This window comes from Geospiza fortis, unplaced genomic scaffold, assembly GCF_000277835.1.
Source record: "Geospiza fortis unplaced genomic scaffold, GeoFor_1.0 scaffold32, whole genome shotgun sequence".
Taxonomy (NCBI): domain Eukaryota; kingdom Metazoa; phylum Chordata; class Aves; order Passeriformes; family Thraupidae; genus Geospiza; species Geospiza fortis.
Window position 1 is genome coordinate 898118 of NW_005054428.1, and position 10077 is coordinate 908194.

Here is a 10077-nt window from a genome sequence, read left to right on the forward strand (position 1 = left end):
ATGCATTTTTCAATCCTTTCCTCTGAGCCTGCAGGACCAGTCCCACTTCCCAATTCTCCATTTGGACAGAAGCACTGAGCTCCCCTTGGCACCTTGGGCTCGAGTCTGGGATTTCTGGGCAGATCAGAAGGGTCTGGGGGTTACCAGAACCGTTGGCAGCAGATAAGGGGCTGCTGTTACAGCAGCTTGGATTTTAATTTTTATATTTTCCCCTCTGATGGCTGTGGGCCATTTTCCTGTGATGTGGGAAACCATGGCATGCAGTTCCCAGACATTTTATGGGGTCAGCCTTGTCACACAGCCCAAGCACCTCTGTGAGCTCTCTTTGGAGGGAGGAAGAAGCAAAATGCGCCCTGGGGACATCGAGTGTGACAAAATCAGGCAGTGGAGAGGGAATAAACCCTGAGCCCGAAGACCAGCAACCCTAAAGACCAGCCACCCTAAGGATGAGCAACCCTAAAGAGCAGGAACTCCAGGGAGGGCAGGAGCAGGAGGAGTATCTCCCATGGCATCATCCTCAATTTCCCAGGAAAACTGAGCTCCCAGCCTGGAGAAATGAGCGCAGCAGCCCCAGCGGAGAAATGGGGAGTGCAAAGCCCGAGGATTGATCAGCTCCAGTCACAGTCTCTGCTGTCCTCTCCTCAAGGAAATAAAGCAGCTTTAATGAGCTGGGAATTAATATTAATATCCCAATATTAATATCCCGCTGCTGGACCCTGAGCAGGGGAAATCTCCATCCAGACAAAACGGATTCCCTGAGCCCTGGAATTGTGACATCCAGGCAAAGCTGGACCCTTGAGCCCTGGAATTGTCACATCCAGCCAAAACAAATCCCTTGAGCCCTGGAATTACCACATCCCGCCCTCACCTGTGCCCAGTTCATGCAGTTGGGTCCCTCTCCCTCCCTCCCAGCCTGTCACTCTGCCCATCCTCATTTCCCTGCCCCCAGGGCAGTCCCCTAACCCTGGGAATTCACATCCCTTCCTTCCCTGGCCTGCTCTGATCACGTTGGGGTTCCTGAATGCTCCAGGCACAGGCAGGGCTCTGGGAGCCGTGGTTATCACAGGATCATGGAATCAGCTGGGCTGGGAAAGATCTTTGGGATCATCGAGTCCCACTTGAGACCCAACACCCCCTCGTCACCAGCCCACGGCATTGAGTGCCACATGCAGGCTTTCCTCAAACACCTCCAGGCATGGGGACTCCACACCTTCCATCCCAGTGCCCAATGCTCCCATTCCAGCTCCCAGTGTTCTCATTCCAGTGCCCAGTGTTCCCATTCCAGTGGCCAATATTCCCATTCCAATGTTCCCAATGCTCCCATTCCAATGCCCAATGTTCCCATCCCAATGCCCAGTGCTCCCATTCCAATGCCCAGTGTTCCCATTCCAATGCCCAATGTTCCCATTCTAGTGGCCAGTATTCCCATTCCAATGTTCCCAATGCTCCCATTCCAATGCCCAACGTTCCCATCCCAATGCCCAGTGCGCCTATTCCAGTGCCCAGTGTTCCCATCCCAAAACCCAGTGCTCCCATTCCAATGTTCCCAGTATTCCCATCCCAATGTCCAATGCTCCCTAATCCAATGCCCAACATTCCCATTCCAATGCCCAGTGTTGCCATTCCAGTGTCCAACGTTCCCATTCCTGTGCCCAGTGTTCCCACTCCACTGCCCAGTGCTCCCATTCCAGTTCCCAGTGTTCCCATCCCAATGCCCAATGCTCCCCAATCCAATGCCCAATGTTCCCATTCTAATGTTCCTGATGTTCCCATTCCAGTGCCCGGTATTCCCACTCCACTGCCCAGTGCTTCCATTCCATTGTTCCCAGTGTTCTCATCCCACGGCCCAGTGCTCCCCAATCCAATGTCCAACATTCCCATTCCCGTGCCCAGTGTTGCCATTCCAGTTCCCAGTGTTCCCAGTGTTCCCAGTGTTCCCATTCCAATGCCCAATGTTCCCATTCCAATACCCAGTGTTCCCAATGTTCCCAGTGTTCCCAGTGTTCCCATTCCAATACCCAGTGTTCCCAGTGTTTCCAGTGTTCCCAGTTCCCAGTGTTCCCAGTGTTCCCATTCCAATACCCAGTGTTCCCAGTGTTCCCAGTTCCCAGTGTTCCCAGTGTTCCCATCCCAATCCAGCCCATTTTGGCTCGTTCCGGGAGGATCCAGCACCGTTTCCCAGCTCCCCGGGCAGGGCTGAGGCGGCAGCTCAGGGCAGGGCTCCCGGCAGTGCCCGGGATGGACGGGGAGAGACCCCAGCCTCCCGCAGCCTCCTGGCGCCGCACACCCCGCCGAGCTGCTTATTTCATCATTTATTTATTTATTTATTTATTTATTTATTTATTTACCTGTCCGTTCCACTTTGTTGGCGGCGGGTTAAACGAACCAAAGCTCTCCGCTGCGGTGCCGATGAGGAGCGGCTAATTGCTGCCGTCATTAATTACCGTCCTCCTTCTTGCCTAGTACTGAACTCCACAATCTCATGGTCACTGCAGCCAAGGCTGCCCCCAACCTTTTTATCTCCAGCAAGGCCTTCCATGTTAGTTGTAGTAAGATTAAGCAGCACACCATGAGTGTCTCGCCATGGCGCAGGGCACCCCCAAGGCTGGGATCCCTGCCAGGCTCCATCCAGCGGGATGGGATGGGGGCAGGGATGAGCCTGGCCCAGCTCTGGGCTCCTCTGGCGCCCAGGGGCAGCCACAGGGACAGGGACAGCCCTGAGCCCCCACTGACCACACCGGGGGTGACACTGGGTAACAGGAGGGTCCCAGTGCTCCCTGTTCAACTCGTGCAGGTCCCAGTGCCCCTCAGCTCTGGATGAATCCCAACCCCAGCAGCAGAGTCAGCCTGAGCCCTGCTCCTGTGGGCTCCCTCAGGGCTGAGCCTCCTCCTGTGTGTGGCCTGGGCTGTGGTGTCACCTGGAGCTGTGTCCCCTGGAGCAGGATGTCACCAGAAGCCAGGTGTCACCAGGAGCAAAGTGTCACCTGGACCTGGGTGTCACCTGCACCACCCTGAATCCCTGCCACCTCAGGTGTCGGCACCTCTGACCCTGCAGCTGCTGCTGGGGGGCTCCCCCTGTCCCCGCTGTCCCAAATGTCCCCTGCTCACACAGCCTCACCTGCAGAGCACAAACCCAGCTCTTGTTTCACTTTTTGCTGCTCCAGGCCTGGAGCTTTTCCCCCCTGGATCTGTCACTGTCCCTGTCACAGCCCAGCTCCCTGTGCTGGGCATCTGCTGTTATCCCAGAATGATTTGGGTGGGAAGGGCCTTAACCCCCCCCCAGTGCCCCCCCTGCCATGGCAGGGACAGCTCCCACTGTGCCAGGGGCTCCCAGCCCCAATGCCCAGCCTGGCCTTGGCATCACCAGGGCTCCAGGGGCAGCCACAGCTGCTCTGGGAATCCGTGCCAGGGTCCAGAGAAACAGGACAAAGTGTGCCAGGGTAAAAAACTCTTATCCCTAACAAGAAATGAGTTTATGGCTCTTTCCAGAGCAGTTTGGTGTATGGACAGACTGGAGGGTTTGGTGAAATGAACGTGCCTCCCATGACCCCACAGGGCAAGAGGCGGGACCAGAGCTGCTCTCCAAGCCCCAGTGCGCACTTGGAGCAGCACCTGGGGCCGTGACAAACCCATGTCCCTGTCACTGTCCCTGCCCTCTGGGAGCTCTCTCTTCACTCCCCCATTTCCAGCAGGAAAGGCTCTGTGGGCTGAGCATTTTCCATCTCTGCCCTAAGGGCTGCACTGAGCTCCAAAACCACTTCCACCTTTACCACTTTATCTCCCTCCCCCAATTTACATCCACCTTAAATTTTTCCCTTCCACCTGCTGCAATCAAGATCTCCCCCACGCAGGTCTGAAATTAATCCTTTATTTCCCAAAGCAGACCTTGCTATCAGTAATTAACTTTTTTCCAATTAGCTGCTAAGACACAGTGGCTAATTTATGGGCACGGTGATAAAATCCCAAATCCAGGTGATTGCACTGGAGGTGCAGGAAAGGGCAGGGAGTGATTTTCCCATGGGAATTATTAATTGTGTGCTGTTCTGGAAGGTCCAACAACAGAAACCCCGAGACTCCAGGGAGCCCTGGCCCAGGATCCTGGGGGAACCTCTGGGATTCCCCAGAGCCCTGGGCCAGGAGCTCCCTGTGCCACCTGAGCCCCGCCAGGCTCTGCTGAGGTGCCAAATCCCCTGTTCCCAGCTCACGAGGAGTGCGGAGTTCCCAGTTTCCAGCCCTGACACCAGCTGGGTCTGGAAGGCAGGAGCAGCTTTTACCCTGCTTTTGCCTCTCTCCAGAGTGGGAGCTGCTTCACCAGGGTTAGGTCACACCAGGGGGCACAGGGAGGGGGACATCCCTGCTGTGACCCCAGGGACACCCTGTGACCCCAGGGCCATCCCTGCCACCTCAGGGATATCCCTGCTGTCACCTCAGGGACATTCCTGCCACCAAAGGGACATTCCTGCCACCTCAGGGACATTCCTGCTGTGACCCCAGAGCCATTCCTGTCACCTCAGGGACATCTCTGCTGTGACCCCAGGGACATCGTGGTGACCTCAGGGACACCCTGCCACCAAAGGGACATCCCTGCCCCCACAGGGACATCCCTGCTGTGACCCCAGGGACACCCTGGCGACCTCAGGGACACCCTGCCATCTCAGGGACATCCCAGCTACGACTCCAGGGACACCCTGTGACCCCAGGGCCATCCCTGCCACCTCAGGCTGTGCCAAGAGCTGCTGCTGGGGTCATCTCAGGTCCCAGCAGGCAGGGTGGAGAACCAGAGGGGATGAGGGTGCTCAGGAGCTGCCTCAGGACAGCCCTTGGTGCCCAGCGCAGGAATTCCTCCTTGCTGCCCATCCCTAGAGCCCTTCGAGGATGCTCCCAGCATTTCTCCACACGCTCTGAATTGCTGGGGTTCACTTCCTCCAGCCAGGACAGGGGAAACCAACCTGATCCTCCCCAGGAAGCCCTGAGGGCAGGGAACTGGTCCTGTTTATTGGGATCCAGACTGATCTGTTCAGGATGGTGGGAACAGGCAAACACCACAACCACTGCAAACCCCACAGAACAGCTCCTGCCCTGAGCAGTGACTGAAACATCAGTAAATGCCAGAGACTGCTTGCAGTTCAGAGCCACTTCCAATTTCTGGCCAGAGCTCTGATCCTCGGGAGGTTCCTCACTGCAGGAATTCCAGGGAGTGTTCTCAGCCCTGGTGAAGCTTCTCCCTGAGTCTAAGTGAGAAATAATAATTTCACATGGCTCGGACTGGAAATGCAAGGTGTGTCTGGGTGTGGCTGGGTGTGTGTTCTGTCCCCAGCTGTCAGAGCTGGGGCAGTTCTCTGCTGTTCTTGGGGCAGTTTTCTTGATCTCTCCCACAGCCAATCCTCCCTCCAGGAGATCTCTGCTGGCCATGGCCACTGAGTGTCCCTGCAGGGCTGATCCAATTCCAGCATCCCATGGGGAGATGCTGCGCCCAGGGGAGGAGCCAAGCATTCCTCCCTGGATCCAATCTGAGCCTGGAGCAGCACAGCAGCCTTTGCCCCCTGCATTGCCAGAGGAGCAGCTTTCTGCTGCCCTGCATTGCCAGAGGGAGCCCAGGCCCATCTGCAGCAGCCCTGGAGCTGCAGAGGAAAACTCCCCCCTTGTGCAGGATCCCTGCTCCAGCAGCAGCACAGCTGGCACTGCAGGAGGGCTGAGCCCCCATGGGATGGGGCTGTGCCACCCCTGAGCCACAGCGTGCCAGGGCCTGCTCTCACTCTGGCAGGCTTTGTTTGCACTATTGCATTGGTATTTTTAATTTCCTAATAAAGAACTGTTATTCCTGCTCCCATATCTTTGCCTGAGAGGCTTTTATTTTCAGAATTACAATAATTCAGAGGGAGGGGGTTTGCATTTTCCATTTCAGGGGAGGCTCCTGCCTTCCTCAGCAGACACCTGGCTGTTCAAACCAAGACAGCACAACATAAATCCAGCGGCACCTTCTGCTGTCTGATCGCTGAATTCCCTTACAGGAGAGAGGAGAGGAGCTTCACTGCTGTTCCCAAAGAACAGGAAACTCCTCCAGCCCAGACAGATTCCAGGCCCTGGAGAAAAACCTGGATGCTCCCAGCACTTCCTGATGCTCTGAATTCTTGGGGTTCATTTTCCCCAGGAAAGGGACAAACCAACCAGGATTCTCCCCAGGAACCTCCTGGGACAGGGAACTGCTCCATTTATTGGGATCCCAGCCTGATTCCAGGGCCTGGGGGAAAGCCACAACAGTGCCTGGTGCTCCCTGCCCGTTCATTAGCAGCAATTACAGGGTGTGAGTGTTACAAATTGCTGCTGAAAGATGTCAGCGAGCTCCCAGCGCTGGGTTTAATTGAAAGCACTTTTTAATTTGATTACTAATGGCCCTGTGTTATGATATCAGTGCCCTGCAGGAGGAAATGGCTTCTCCAGAGGGAAAAGAGCTTCCCTGTGCCTTGGGGAGCTTCAGGCTTCAGCACCAATGGGAGGCAAGGGAAAAGTGGCCAAGGACTTTTTCCCCACGCCCAAAACCCAATAATTGATAAATTATTTTTCCTGAAGCCCGAAAGGAACTTGGGACTTTTGGTGGGACAACGTTTTATAGATCATTTGGCCAGGACATCTAAAGGAACTTGGGATTTTGGGAACAACATTTTATAAATCATTTTGCCAGGAAATCTAAAGGAACTTAGGATTTTGGGAACAACATTTTAGATATCATTTTGCCTGAATATCTAAAGGAACTTGGGATTTTGGGGACAATATTTTATAATTATTTTGCTTGAAAATCTAAAGGAAGTTGGACATGGTGGAAAAGTGAAAAGAAGGAGTGGGGCATGTATAAGATCATGAAATTATGGAATGGTTTGGATTGGAAAGGGCCTTTAAAGGTCATCTGCTCAGCGAGCAGGGACATCCTCAAGGAGAGCAGTTTACTTCCAACCCCATCCAAACCAGCCTGCAATATTTCCAGGAACGTGGCATCAGCACCTCTCTGGAAAATCTCCTTTAAGGATGAGGCAGCAAAGGGAAGGGAAAGGAGCTCCCTGTGTTCAGCGGGATCATCTCACCCTGCTGCACCCAGACCTCTCCCAGCCCATCCCTGTGGATTTGGGATGTTACAGATACACACTATAATACTGGCTTTTCACAAATATTAAAATGGATTTATCTGTGTGGTGTTAAATAACTCTGCTCTAAAGACACAGATTTTATTTCTGTTGCTCATGAAGCTCAGTGCAATAGCTGATCTCAGTGTGCTGTGTTAAATGCCTGCTGGGATGGGGTAACAGCCAATGCACACAGGATGAGCACACCTGGACACATCTGCCACCATCAGCACTCACCGGCTGAAGGCAGTGAGGGCCAGGGCCCAGAACTGGAGGGGATGGGAATGGACTGAAACCACAGCCAAGGAATTCACACGCTCTAAAAAGGCAGATCCGAGGAGGAGCCAGGCTAAGCAGTTCTTGGAACATGGAAACTAGTTTGGGGAAAAGTTGACTATTTATATAATTGTTTATGAATATGGAACAGGCTGATGCAATAGAAATGGTAAATAAAGGGTTTCCAAAATAGCAGGGGGGCTCCTGGCTGAGTGCCAAGATGCACCCGGCCATAATCTTTGCTTTATTGTCTTTGTCTCCTATTGTACTTTATTAAACTTTTAAACTTTCTTTTACTTACTTTAGTTTTAACTTAAAAACTTTTAAAACATTTAAAGGTTAAACTTTGTAAATTTTCACAGGGACATGAGGCTGTGTTTGGCTGTGCAGGATCCTTTGTTTCCCAGATCAGCCACACTGAGCTGAGGATTCTCCTCTGCCAGCTCCATCCCGCTGCCCTGGGCAATCCATTAATGACGCTAATTAGGACATCAGAACCCGGTGACTAATTGACTTCTAGGCTGGCTTTGGTTGTTTTAAGGGGATGGGAGAAGGCAGGAAGAAGGATTGTTAATTAGTTTAGTTCTGCTTTATCTGAACCACAATATTCCTCACAGAAACTGTTCTGGGCCTGACAATGATCTTGGCCCTGGAGCACTGGGAGGAAAATTTGTTTAGTTTTTATTATTTATGGCCAGTTCTGAGGTTGGGCTCCTGGAAGGGGATTTTCCTGGGTGAGGGGTGATCCAGAGTTTAGCTGGGATTGGGGTTTTAATGAGTAACAACCAGGGAAATCCGGAGATTGCTCCTTGATTGATGGAGGGGATGGATGGGCAGAGAAACTCTGGGGAAAATGCCGAGCAAAATATGGATAGAATGGTTTTCTCTCCATTCAAAAAAACACAGGGAAGCAGATCTGCTGTGTCTGTGCTCCTGAAATGAGGAACTGCAGGATTTAGGGAGGATCCAATCCCCCAGGTGCCTTGAAGGAACAAAGCTCAGGATCAGCCTGAGAATTGGAATTGCAACCCCTGTCCCCAGGAATGGCCCTGCCTGGCTCAGCCTCCCCAGAAAGGGCTGGAAATTGTTTTCTTTCCCCAAAAAGTGAGTTTTATGGAAGCTGACGTGTTCAAAGTGGGCTGAGTGCTGGAGGCAAAGATCCAGCCAGGAATTTTTCCCATTTCCTGAAAAATCAGGGAACAGGCTTCAGCTGCAGGATGGCAGCAGTGAAACCCTCCAATGTGGGCACTTCCATGGTGCCAAGGCAAGAACTAAAACCAAATCCATCTTCCAGATCCTGAGGCCATTAAATCTTTACTTCTAGGGCATTTAAAGAATAAATAAATAAGCGCATAAGGAAATTACCCACAGGAGCTCATTTCCATGATGGGCAAAGGGATTATAGCTGGAAATAAAAGAAAATTAATCAATTATTAGCCTTATCAGCTGGGGATGAATTCTGATCAGCTGATTGAAGAGAGAGGAAAGTGGAAGAGGAGAAAAACAGAGTGAAGGATGAGAAAAAAGCTGAGAGCCAGAACATGCAGAGACAACTCCTACTGTCCTGCAGGGGTTTTTCTGTTCCCATTTTAAATATATTTAAGATGGAAAATGATTCCACATGAGGAAAAGGATTCCTTGGGTGGCAGCAGGGGTGACTTGCTCCCCTGGGAGAGGGGTTCAGGAGGCACCTGCATATCTGAGTTTGTTCTAATTTACCAAGAGAAGTGGCTCAGGGGCTCCCAAAGGTGCACTTGGAATAACTCCACAAATGATCACAACAGGATCTGCTCCTGTCGAGACACAAATGTGAAACATCTGCAATTTACATGTAAAAATAGACAAGAACTCATCTCAAGAAGTTCAGGAGCTGGAGGGGTTACCCTGGATCTGGGCTATTCAGGATTTGCCTGCCAGGGTGAGGTTTGGCCATCAGGAGCTGCCTGCAGCCCTTGACTCAGGGCCCAACTCATACCCACATCTCCAGGAGTGAAAGAAATGATTTTTATTGTAAAAGAGGCTCTGTTTGGAGAGAAGGGTGTTGGTCTGTTCTTCTAAGCCTTCTGATGTTTATATTTTTGTAATGAGTTTCTCACGCACTTTTCATGTAAATAATGATTGTTTTGCATTCCTTTCTGGAGGAGGAGAGAATTGATGGACTGTTGGTTTGACCAGTGTGGTTGGAGAGGTGGCAATTTCATCCTCCAATCCATGGTCACTTTTGGAATTCTATAAATATGGAGATTCAGAAATAAACTGCTCCTTTTTTGCCTCAGACATTTCCTGATGTTCATTTTGTGTCGTATTGCGACAGAAGGGTCTGCCCGTCTCTCTGGACTCATTTCTCCCCTTTCACAGAGATAAGAGGATGTGACATGAGATGATTCCCTCCTGCTAATGTGTTGCAGTGTGATTCCAGGGTTTACCTCAGAACCCCGGGTCCCTCCCCTGAAGATTCCCTCCCAGGTGTGTCAGTCCCCTCTCCTTTCCCCTCCCAGCACTGTCTGTCACTCCTGGAATTCCAGAAGGGCTCGAGTGATTGGCAGATCCAAAGGATGCCCTCTACCCCTGGGGGGCATTGGGCCACCCAGGTGTCCTTTGTCCCTTTGTCCCTCCCCTCCTGTCCCTGCTTGGTGGCTCCCTGCCCCTTCCCTGCCCCTCTCCCCGGGGTTCAAAGGAGCAG